At 39.1% G+C, this 13,273-nt stretch overlaps 1 long non-coding RNA gene across 1 annotated transcript in view; it reads right to left on the bottom strand.

The window, feature by feature from the left end:
• The window catches only part of LOC124866130, a 58,683-nt gene that overhangs the window by 19,064 nt on the left and 26,346 nt on the right, over window positions 1-13,273 (bottom strand). The window contains exon 2 of the long non-coding RNA XR_007037734.1: window positions 5,584-5,641. This is a non-coding gene — a long non-coding RNA (uncharacterized LOC124866130). The remainder of the gene's footprint in view (window positions 1-5,583; window positions 5,642-13,273) is intronic.

Below are 13,273 nucleotides of genomic sequence, written 5' to 3'. Positions count from 1 at the left end.
AAAATAATATTTCCTAACTGTTATTCTACTGTTGGGTTCAGCCATGGATTACAACATTTAAAGGCCAGTTTGATCTTTTCTGGAATTTTCTAAATAAATCACAGTAACCTACTTCCAGCACAGCCCAGGAACAGAAGGAGAGCGGACTTCACATGTCGTCACTGTTTGAATATAAACCCCGCATTCCAACAAACAGATCTCTTTCAAGGCAGAATTCACACAGGAACCAGACAGGAGAGGCACCAAAGAAGTATGTCTCTTTGCTGGCAAGCAGACATAACTCTTCAAACTGGATAAGTAAGAGGTAGTGTTTTGGCAGAGAAGATTAGTTTAGAGTTGAATGACCACATCTTGACCACATTTCACTACTAAGTACAGTGCCCAAATCTGTTTCCAATAGAGTTTTTGATCTTTCAGTTGTAATTGCCCATACAAATCGGAGATAGATTTCTTTTTGAGGTCAGAATCCTCATTGAATTTAAGAAGGAAACTTTCTATAGTGTTTAAAACTGGCTGGTCACTCGGAAAGGCCAAAGATGATTGTACAAAATGTCTCACCTGGAGATAACCAAAAAAAAATCCCCCTGTGAAACACCATGCTTAATTTTTATCTGTCCAAAAGACATAAAAACATGCCCCTTAAACAAATCATAAACCAGTTTAAAATTTTTGTGACACCAGTTACCAAATATACTAAGACCCATTCCTAGAAAAAAAAGCTGTATTTTTTAAAAAGAGGCAGCAATGCACTTGAAACTTTCTCTCTCCAATTGTGAGACATAATATTACGTCAAACTTTAAGCGTTATAAGCAGTAATTTGTTATTCGGTACTCCTGGTGGTAGTTCAGCGAACTCTGTGGATAACAGAGAGAGTAATGAGAGAGGCTCACAGCACCAACTGTCCACATGAGGTACAGGCTCATGTAAGAATGAGTGCAACCATCCTGATATTAAACGTGCATGAGATGCCCAATAATAATATAGAAAGTTGGGGACAGCCTGACCCCCCCATCAATCGGCAGCTGCAAAGTCTTCATCTTAAGCCTAGATTTCTTCCCGTGCCATATAAATTTGGACAAGCATTTTTCAATTTCCGAGAATGTTGTTCTATTAATTGTAAGAGGTAATATTTGCATAGGATAAAGTGTCCTGGAAAAGGAAATTAATCCTCAAACTCATCCTACCCATCAACGACAGTGGAAGGTCAAACCATCTATCCAGATCACTCCTGACAGAGGTTAAGACCGTTTTAAAATTTAATTTGTGCAGCTCAGAAATATTTGCTGATATTCTAATGCCCAAGTATGTAAAACCTGCGGTTGACCACCTAAAAGGAAAGTCAGCAGAAGGGCCCCATCCCTTCCTCCGAGTCCCCAGCGGGAAGGCCTCAGACTTTTCAAAATAAATTTTATACCCTGAGATTTTACCAAATTGATTAATATTATAAGTTCATATTGGGATAGATGTCTCTGATTTAGTGATAAATAATAAGACATCATCAGCGTAAAGTGAAATTTTGTATTCAACCCTTCCCAGTGTGATTCCAGAGATCTCAGGGTTGGATTTTATAGCCTCTGCTAGCGGTTCCACTACTAGCGCAAACAATAGGGGATTTAGGGGACAGCCCTGATGGGTCCCTCTACCTAAATTGAACAACTCAGAAGCAGAACCATTTACCAGCATTCTCAACAGGAGCAATATAAGATTCTTTTGTTAGCTCCAACTGCTAACGACTAAGAACACGTGCTCGCCCACTTAATGACTCAGCTGAAGATCATTTACCCAGGAAGGTTGTTGGTTTCCAATCTAGGAAATAATATTTCCCTAAACATAATTTTACTAAATATGACAACTAATTAAACATCACTGAGACCCAAAAGGTTTGGTTCTTATTCAAAATAATATTTCCTTAAATGTTACTTTAACAATTCTTTAATAATATTTTGTTAAATATTATTTTAGTAAATAAAGGCAGCTAATTAAACATGGTTGAGAATTAGACAGAGGGTTGGTTTTATTCAGCAAATCATTCTTTAAAATGTTGTTTTATTATAATAATGATTTATCTGATCTTGTATTGTAAATGGTAGTTCAGTTGGGTTGCTTAGGAAGAGTTTGTTGTTTGAAATATGTTTGACTTTGAGTTGACTTATTTTGGTTAATAAATTCTTGTATTTTTAGAAATTGTGTGAATTCATTCCATGTGTGTGCAGAGTTTTGCTGTTCAATAACATCAGAGCTTGGCTCATCCCTTTCAATTTAGTCCTAATACCACCGCCTTATTGGGCTGGTATTCACAGGACAACCCTTAACAGATAGAAATATTATTTAATAAAATATTAAAGTATTAATATTAAATAATATATTTAAATGCATAATCGCAACACTACTAAATGTGATAGCTAATTAAACATGATTAAAAACCATTTATCCAGAAAGGTTTGGTTCTTATTCAAAATTCCACTAAATAAGGACAGCTAATTAAACACCATTGAGATTTAGTCATTTATTTAGGAAATCATAAAATCATTTGATATATTATTTTCTTAAAATAATGTATTACTCAATGTTGCACTGTGAATGGTGGTTTGAAGGTATACCAATTATTGCCTAAGTCAGCTCCAAGACTAACCCAACTTCATTTCCAGATTCTTCAAGATAATCATTGGTTCTCATAAATAACATTGCATGGTAATGTTGCATCACTTTATTGGTCATGGTTTTTTAACCATCTTTGATTCACTTCTTCATATTGTATGCAGTCGGTCTTCTTTATTCTTTCATTGTGCTTGGTGGTTTAGTTGGATTGTTCTAGTATGGTAATGAGTTTGTTGATTGGAATGTTCAACTTTGAGTTGACTTATTTTTGTTAATAAATTATGGTATTTTAAGAAATTGTGTGAATTTATTCCATGTGTGTGCAGAGTTTTGCTGTTCAGTAATGTCAGAGATTGGCACATCTCTTCCACTATTGTCCTAAAACCACCGCCTTATGGGGCTGTTTTTACCAGACAACACTTAACACAAATTTTTATTTAATACAATATTATTATTAAATATTAAATAATGTAATAATAATACAAAATCAGAACACTTTGCCATAGTCCAGTGATCTGTTTTGCAGATTACTTGAATCTACAGAAAAATATGGATGGATTCCTAAAATCTAACAATGCTGGCTTTTGCAACCAAAAGATCCAGTATCCCGACTTCATAAAACAGAGGTTCAATAATCTTTACTGCGTTAGGGTCTAAACTTAGTGTTTGTATAGTTGCTTGTTGTTAATAATTGATAACTACTAACACACTGGGTCAACTAAAATGGTTCCTATATAAACTATCTGGCCCCATCTTGTGGATGGTAGACAGAACCCTGAAAGCCTGCTTCAACAGCAACATTTACTGTCATTTGCCTTGGTGTTAGTCATGTCAGTCTGTGCTTTAGTTAAGCTGTGTGGTAGAATTATCTGTTATTTCTGATATGTGTTTTTCACCCCACAGTTCTAGTCCACAAGAACCAAGTTTTGCAGCAGACCCCTGATCAGTAGTCTCTAAGATTTGTTTGATATGAATTATTTTCGAGTTCTCTTTAATCTTGCTATGATAATCTGGACCTTGATCTGTCTGGTTTCTACACAGGATCTCGGGTGTTACAGTTGGGTGTTGTAGGGCAACAATAAGCTTTTCATATATCTGTTATTTGAGGGGAGCGGTAACAAATGATCTGAGGATACTGCATCTTGTAACCTTAAAGTAAAACAAGCACATCTTTACCAGTTAATATTTTCTATTCTCGTTGATTTACTAAAAGTAAGTATTTTGTTTTTATTTATTTTTCAATGCTTTGAAGAGATGTTTCTGAACAAAAATATCAGCAAAGCCTAAGTCTTGTCTTTTCCAGTCCTTTCTTCTGACTAAAACCAGTCTATTGGCCTATTTCCATCTCCAGCTAGTAATCCTGTTGTTTGTTCAGTTGCTTTGTCCTGTGAAAAACATCTTTTTCCAGCCTGTTTCATTTAAACCTCAGGGGAGATGTTTAGTGTAGAGTTCAAAGGAAGTAAGTCAGGTGAATCTTCAATTTTTACAGTTATTTGCTAATTCATTTACCTTTAGCAGAATCAAAAAAATAATGCTGTAATAATCTATTCCGTGGCTTAAAGGAAGCAAGGTTGGAAACTGATAAACATGACTGATAAATGTGTTTATCTGAAAACCATGAATACTGTTGCGCTCAATTGTACTTTGTGTTTTTTCTTTAATGCCACTGTACTTTGCGCTATAGTACAAGCACTATCACTAGAGAACTCCAAAGCATCAGGTAGTCATCTCTGAGCAGTTTTTCTGCAGTTTTCATCGATCCAGAGTTTTTCTGAGTTCCTAATTGAAAGCACAGCAGCTATCTGTGGGATTTACTGGAGAATCAGACAAGGGAAACACACAGGTATGCATGTCAATCTCCACAAGTGGGGACTGGGTGATCAACTTCAGTCTATCCAACTGGCGAATGTCTGCTCCTCAACAAACAAATCATACGAGCTGCTCCTTCTTCGCACAAGAAACTCTGGCTTCCATAAAGCTGTGCTTCATCGAAAGCTGCCTCAGTGAAGACATTCTGGACAATGCACGTGTGTTTGGTAGTTGGTGTACTGATGTCTCATTGTTGCAGAAGACATGAGGTCGTCACCTGCTGTCACTTTTAGAAACTATATGCTATAGTCCTGCTTTGACTGCATGGATTAAAGTGTTTTTGAAGTAGCAGAAACTAACCTTGACATGTGAAACTGTGACATCATACAACAGGTTGAGTGAGGACATGTACTTGCATACCAGGACGTTTTGCACATACAACAATAATAAACTACGGTTTACTTCGCATCTGAGGAAGCTGCGTCAGACCAAAATTCAGGCTAGGAAGAAACTGATCAAGGAGATCAAGACAGCTAAGAAGCTACAGCTATAATCTAAAAATTACTGCTCAGCTAATGACCAAATAGCAGTTTGGATGAGCCTAACATCGCTTAATACAGGACCCTGTCCCCCCACATTGTTATGCTCCCCTGGCTGGCTGTTGACCTCAACACCTTCTGCTGGTTTGAAAAAACAACCATTCACACCTCCAACCTATTGACCCACACCCCACTCCCACACGAAAGGACTAATTGCACCCCCTGTGTGCCCCACAACCCCCTCCTGTCTCTCCTCTGATGACACCACTGCCATGGTCTGATCCAGGACAATGATGAATCTGCATATACACTGGAGTTGGATCAGCTGTTCCAATGGTGCAGTCAGAACCATCTAGTCATGACAGTGGAGGTGACAGTACACCTCCGGAGAACACCTCCCACACTGCCTCCCCTCACCATCATCAACAACACCGTGTTGAAATTTTGAGGTTGGAGATGTTGAGGAAACATTAAAGTTTTAGGTCAGAATTCAGGAAGCATTGCAGTAAGTTTTTTTTTTGCTGAATATGAGAGAAACAGAAACTACAGTCTGATTAAATGATGGTATTGGACACTCAGTGATGATGGTCTTGGTAACCACGATGTTTCAGAGAGCACAACATGCAGGTTTCTTACCTCTCAGCTGACTTCAAGTGGAAACCTTGTGTTCTTAAACTGGTATCTGACAGCTGACCTGTGAGAATAAAACAGACGTCAAAGTCATTAATTTTATTTGTTTAAGGAGAATGAAAAGTCTGAGGCTCTTCACACCATACACCTGCCATTTATTTTTCCAGGGTTGACAGAGATTATACAGCATGTGCTTTTTTCTGTTTGCTTGTCTGAGTGTGCAGCCTCTTCACCAGCTCTGTCTCTCTGAGGCGTTGCAGCAGTGATGAGGTCCACTCTGAATTGATAATGAGCTCATTAATCATGCCACTATGATGATCAGCAATGATTAGCTCCGAGACAAAGCAGCCCTAGCCTCTGAATCAGTGATGGCAAAGGTCGGCGGGTTTAACAGCTGAATGCTATAGACTGAAACAAGAGGATGCCTAATGAAATCATGCTTTTCTTATGAGATGAGACATTATTAGTAGAAGTATGGGAGTGTCAGGAGGAGTTGGATACATACAGGGAAAACTTACATGTTGCTGTTTCAAGATGCAAGAATAAGGGCAATAAGTAAAACAAAAATGCAATCTCATTTTAAACTGAGAAGCTCCCATAACTAATACAAAGCTGAGTTTTTCTTCCTTCATTTTGACCATCACTACCCTCTGCCCATTTTTCTGCCTGTTGGAGCAGATCATCTCCCTTCCTGCCTCTGGCTCTGCTGAAAGTCTACCTAAAATGTAATTTAAAAATCATCTGTTCCTCTCTGCAAAGTTGCCTATTATCTCCTGTATGCTTAATGGGATAGAAAAGCCAAGCCGACTTTTTACATGAACTGAATTCCTCATGAAAGTTACTGGAAAGGCTAAACTATCTAAACCATAGAATTTAATCATAATTTACCATCTCGTCACTTTTTCTGTTGAGTTTTAACAGATAACCTTCAGTTAGGTTGAGCCTGTTGCAAATGATGGAAGTTACACACAGATCATGTGGCCTGATCAAAAGCTGGCCAGAGCAGCTACCCATGACACACTGAAAAAGGTACGTGCACTGTAAAATGAGAGAACCAATAAGTTAATATAACTTGTTTCTATTGTTTGCTTCCACTCAGTATAACACATTCAACAATTTCAACATAAATTCACCAGTTGTTGGTGTTGCAACTCAAGGTTTTACGTCACTTCAATGAAATAAAAATTTTAATGTGTCAAAAAAGTCAAAATATGAGTTTTAAAGAATAGTAACTGGATCAAACTGGATCCCAGAAACTGAGCACGACCATTAGTGTGGCAACAATACTACTATGCTGTACAAGTAGTGCTGGAAATTTGATCTCAATCTGATAAACAGCCAATAATTATAATAGAATTTTGTAACATTTGAGGATTTGATCCACCGGGCTGCATTTGCCTGTTACTAGACAAAGAGCAATATTACTTGAGCAGACCAAGAAAGGTATAAAGAGAAATTGGAGATGACTACTTTTTGCCAGGCAGATCACCACTAAGCATCTTGGGTCAAAGGGCCATTTGCATTAGGGGGAGATATAATAAGGTAAGTCATTGCATTTGTTAAAATTTTAGTCCAATTTTATAATCAATTCATTAATTCCTCTGTGACGCTGACAAACACATGGTAGCTCAATACAATGTGTTAATGCTAGTAAAGCTAGAGAAAGTGAACCTAGATTAAATTTATGTTTTAGACATTTTGTCAGCAGAAATGCACGAGGTTAGAATTTTATAGCATTAACTCCGACTGAAGCACATTTATGGCACTTGGGGAGCGTTTTACATGGTACTGGTGTTGCTTGTAGCTGAGCTAGCTGATTTACAAGAGGCCTGTGTCATAGTGTCAGGAATTAGTTTGGCCCCATGCATGTGTACGTTCATAGTATGTGCATCTGTGTTTGTGCGTTTTAGTTGCCATTTTACTTTAAATAGAGGAAACTAGTTTCAAAGGGGTCTGTAGGGGCTGTGCTTTAGTTCTAAACTCATATTTCATGATATTTTCTGTTTAATGTCGTGACATACTGAAGTTCCTAGTACGCAGCAATTTAGACTCATCTCAAAGGTCCTTTCCCGAAGGCCAGCTCGGTTCCATGAGAAGCAGCTAATTAAACAACTGTGTTTTAATTGCACGAATACATAGAATCATTTTATGCCCCACAGTGTACTGTGTCCTGTTGAGAAATATGTTGAACAATATTTTGTGTACACCTCAGCTTACGGGCAAAATTGAAGAGAATTATTTGTGTGGAAATATAAATGCATTATTATTAGTAGCTAAGACTAAGATATATTTGGGACTTTGCTGTTTATAGCACCAACAATTTGTCCTCTTTTGAACTCTGGTACAGTGCCTTGCGAAAGTATTCAGCCCCCTTGAACTTTTCAGCCTCTTGCCACATTTCAGGCTTTAAACATAAAGATATAAAATTCTAATTTTTTGTGAAGAATCAACAACAAGTGGGACACAATCGTGAAGTGGAATGAAATTTATTGGATGTGTCAAACATTTTTAACAAATAAAAAACTGAAAAGTGGGGCGTGCAATATTATTCGGCACCTTTACTTTCAGTGCAGCAAACTCACTCCAGAAGTTCAGTGAGGATCTCTGAATGATCCAATGTTGTCCCAAATGACTGATGGTGATAAATAGAATCCACCTGTGTGTAATCAAGTCTCCGTATAAATGCACCTGCTCTGTGATAGTCTCAGGGTTCTGTTCAAAGCACAGAGAGCATCATGAAGACCAAGAAACACACCAGGCAGGTCTGAGATACTGTTGTGGAGAAGTTTAAAGCCAGATTTGGATACAAAAAGATTTTCCAAGCTTTAAACATCCCAAGGAGCACTGTGCAAGCAATCATATTGAAATGGAAGGAGTATCAGACCACTGCAAATCTACCAAACCCGGCCGTCCCTCTAAACTTTCATCTCGAACAAGGAGAAGACTGATCAGAGATGCAGCCAAGAGGCCCATGATCACTCCGGATGAACTGCAGAGATCTACAGCTGAGGTGGGAGAGTCTGTCCATAGGACAACAATCAGTTGTACACTGCAGAAATCTGGCCTTTATGGAAGAGTGGCAAGAAGAAAGCCATTTCTCAAAGATATCCATAAAAAGTCTTGTTTAAAGTTTGCCACAAGCCACCTGGGAGACACACCAAACATGTGGAAGAAGGTGCTCTGGTCAGATGAAACCAAAATCGAACTGTTTGGCTACAATGCAAAACGATATGTTTGGCGTAAAAGCAACACAGCTCATCACCCTGAACACACCATCCCCACTGTCAAACATGGTGGTGGCAGCATCATGGTTTGGGCCTGCTTTTCGTCAGCAGGGACAGGGAAGATGGTCAAAATGGATGGGAAGATGGATGGGGCCAAATACAGGACCATTCTGGAAGAAAACCTGTTGGAGTCTGCAAGAAACCTGAGATTGGGACGGAGATTTATCTTCCAACAAGACAATGATCCAAAACATAAAGCCAAATCTACAATGGAATGGTTCACAAATAAACGTATCCAGGTGTTGGAATGGCCAAGTCAAAGTCCAGACCTGAATCCAATCGAGAATCTGTGGAAAGAGCTGAAGACTGCTGTTCACAAACGCTCTCCATCCAACCTCACTGAGCTTGAGCTGTTTTGCAAGGAAGAATGGGCCAGAATTTCAGTCTCTCAATGTGCAAAACTGATAGAGACATACCCCAAGCGACTTTCAGCTGTAATTGCAGCAAAGGGTGGCGCTACAAAGTATTAATGCAAGGGGGCCGAATAATATTGCATGCCCCACTTTTCAGTTTTTTATTTGTTAACAGTTTGACACATCCAATAAATTTCATTCCACTTCACGATTGTGTCCCACTTGTTGTTGATTCTTCACAAAAAATTAGAATTTTATTTCTTTATGTTTGAAGCCTGAATTGTGGCAAGAGGTTGACCAGTTCAAGGTGGCTGAGTACTTTCGCAAGGCACTGTATGTCACCCATAATGTTGTCAGTCAGTCAGTCAGTCATTTTCTACCGCTTATTCCATAGTGGGTCACGGGGGAGCTGGTGCCTATCTCCAGCAGTCTATGGGCGAGAGGCAGAGTACACCCTGGACAGTTCGCCAGTCCATCGCAGGGCAACACACAAACAACCATGCACACACTCATTCATACTGTAATCTGAGATGCTAATTAGCTACAGGATTGTATTGTATTTTGGACATGTAGGTTTGTGCTTAGATCAGAAAGGGATTTTTTATGCTTAAAAGCAGACTTTTTGACTACAAACTCAGAATTAGAAATTTTAAGTTTAATTGCTGCCTTATAAATATGAATTAACATAACTTGAAGAGGTAATTGGTAGAAATATAAACATAAACATGTGAGTTGAAAGGATGAATAATTGTATGTTGTTTTTATAAAATGAAGCATGTTTTCCCAAGGCATGTGGTAATATTGTGAGCTGTTTCAAAATTGGTAAAACTGTATGTTAACAAGAGATAGTAGGTTTTCTTTATCCAGCAGATCTCAACTCAGGATAACAAGTTAAAAAAATAACTAAACATGAATCGTGTAACTTAAGCAATTTATCTTTCTGAGTTGAAAAAGGTCTTTCCTTGAAGATATGTTAACTTACAGGGGTCGGACAATGAAACTGAAACACCTGGTTTTAGACCACAATAATTTATTAGTATGGTGTAGGGCCTCCTTTTGCGGCCAATACAGCGTCAATTCGTCTTGGGAATGACATATACAAGTCCTGCACAGTGGTCAGAGGGATTTTAAGCCATTCTTCTTGCAGGATAGTGGCCAGGTCACTACGTGGTACTGGTGGAGGAAAACGTTTCCTGACTCGCTCCTCCAAAACACCCCAAAGTGGCTCAATAATATTTAGATCTGGTGACTGTGCAGGCCATGGGAGATGTTCAACTTCACTTTCATGTTCATCAAACCAATCTTTCACCAGTCTTGCTGTGTGTATTGGTGCATTGTCATCCTGATACATGGCACCACCTTCAGGACACAATGTTTGAACCATTGGATGCACATGGTCCTCAAGAATGGTTCGGTAGTCCTTGGCAGTGACGCACCCATCTAGCACAAGTATTGGGCCAAGGGAATGCCATGATATGGCAGCCCAAACCATCACTGATCCACCCCCATGCTTCACTCTGGGCATGCAACAGTCTGGGTGGTACGCTTCTTTGGGACTTCTCCATACCGTAACTCTCCCGGATGTGGGGGAAACAGTAAAGGTGGACTCATCAGAGAACAATACATGTTTCACATTGTCCACAGCCCAAGATTTGCGCTCCTTGCACCATTGAAACCGACGTTTTTCATTGGCATGAGTGACCAAAGGTTTGGCTATAGCAGCCCGGCCGTGTATATTGACCCTGTGGAGCTCCTGATGGACAGTTCTGGTGGAAACAGGAGAGTTGAGGTGCACATTTAATTCTGCCATGATTTGGGCAGCCGTGGTTTTATGTTTTTTGGATACAATCCGGGTTAGCACCCGAACATCCCTTTCAGACAGCTTCCTCTTGCGTCCACAGTTAATCCTGTTGGATGTGGTTCGTCCTTCTTGGTGGTATGCTGGCATTACCCTGGATACCGTGGCTCTTGATACATCACAAAGACTTGCTGTCTTGGTCACAGATGCGCAAGCAAGATGTGCACCAACAATTTGTCCTCTTTTGAACTCTGGTATGTCACCCATAATGTTGAGTGCATTTCAATATTTTGAGCAAAACTGTGCTCTTACCCTGCTAATTGAACCTTCACACTCTGCTCTTACTGGTGCAATGTGCAATCAATGAAGACTGACTACCAGGCTGGTCCGATTTAGCCATGAAACCTTCCACACTAAAATCACAGGTGTTTTATTTTCATTGTCCAACCCCTGTATGTCTTAAGTTTTTAGTTTGAACTATCCTGTGTTACCTTCTGCCAGTAACAGATTTGTGTGTTGATATCAGGGCTGCACAAGACCAGGGAAACATAGTGTATGCAATAATGTTGAAGAATGTTACAATGATGACATCACACTCAAAAAATAAAAACAAATTGAACAGTATCTTACTGCTTTGGGTTCACTGCAAACATAGACCTCAGACGTTACCAGAATGTCTTAATCCATAATCAAACATGATCTTCTCCGTCAAACAAGCATCACCACATATTAATGACATAGGAGGCCTGAATGTATGGTACTTTTATAATTCACTCATTTATTGCAGTGAAAGATTTTCTTTGTGATATTGATATTGCGATAATAGTACATTTGTGGTACATTATTCAGTCCATGTTATGAATGTTGAGGGTTTTGCTGGACCAAAGTGCAGACCAGAGCTTGGGAGCTACATGGTAAGTAAAAAAGATTTGAATAATGAAAATACGGATAGCTTACAGGCAGGGCACGAGACATGGAGAAGGTAGGGTAGCAAAAACGGAGGTCTCCAGGTTGTGAACAGGGGAAATATCAGGAGGAATCAGTGGCAAACAATGAAAACCACAGAGTTTGAATACAGAGGGAAGTGGAGAATGGACCAATGAGCTGAGGAAACTAATCAGGGAGAGAATCAGGAGCACCCGGTGGAAGGGAGCCTAAAGAATACTGAGGGTGAGTGACTAATTAACACAAATTAGCAGGGAGTGCAGGGAGGTAACAGAAAGTAGTAAACAATGAGACTAACTAAAGAACATTAACAAGGGGAACCAGAACTATAAGGAAAATATATACGCAAAATAACACAGGAATCCAGGAAGTAGTCTAAACAAGAATAAATCATGAAACTAATTCAATATGAACAACAACTTGAAGAACACAGACAGGGAAGTGCAGAGAAACCAACAAAGAACCAAAACTCAAAACCTAACACAGACAGATCCTGATAGTCCTAGGTAATATTTGAAAATCCCTTTATAGTTTTAAACACTTAGATTTTATCCAAACTGCAAGTCAAAATTGATACCTTTGAAAATGAAAAGTATTAATGTGTCATCTGAGCAAAAGTATTTACACTACAATCCATCAGCCTGTGACATTTAATGAGGCCTATTATACAGCAGTTAGAGGTGCATTATGTTCACATGGTTCAAAGTTGGCTTCATGCTGAACGCTGCACTTTGCATTATAACAGACTCACCTCCTTTGGAAGAAACGAGGATAAAGAATTAGGGCAGCCCAAAATAAAGAGTGGAGAGGCGCCAGGGGTCCGCTCAGAAATCCCTCAGCATGATCCAATGAAGGAAACATGTCCTTACAGCTCTGCTAAAAGTGCCTGACTTAGGGTGATTGTGCCACACAGATACAACCTCATATTTCTCTCCTTATTAGAAAGGAAAAATTACTTCCATTTATTTGTGTGGCTTAACTCGAACCCTAACCTCATCTTACATTTGCCTCTACTGTCTCTAGTGTAAGAAGATACACCTTAGTAAGAAAATGTTAGAGCATTGCCTCTTAGCCTAATTAATAATTTTGCACAGGCATTAGAAACCTTTACAAAGTAAAGATCCTTTGCTGCTCTTGAACAGAATTCATGGAGAGTCAGAAAAAAGTTTGCAGCCTAAACAAAACAAGAACTATGTACCATTACTGTCAGTCTTTTGTGGACTTTCTATGTAGTGTAGTGGAACATTTGGTTCCTTGCTAAAGTCTTAAGATTTGATTGAACTTTCCATCCATCCATCCATCCATCCATCCATCCA

This window comes from Girardinichthys multiradiatus, chromosome 3 (genome assembly GCF_021462225.1).
Source record: "Girardinichthys multiradiatus isolate DD_20200921_A chromosome 3, DD_fGirMul_XY1, whole genome shotgun sequence".
Classification (NCBI taxonomy): Eukaryota; Metazoa; Chordata; class Actinopteri; order Cyprinodontiformes; family Goodeidae; genus Girardinichthys; species Girardinichthys multiradiatus.
Note: the sequence above shows the minus strand (reverse complement) of the source record. Positions and strands in the feature narration are given on the sequence as shown.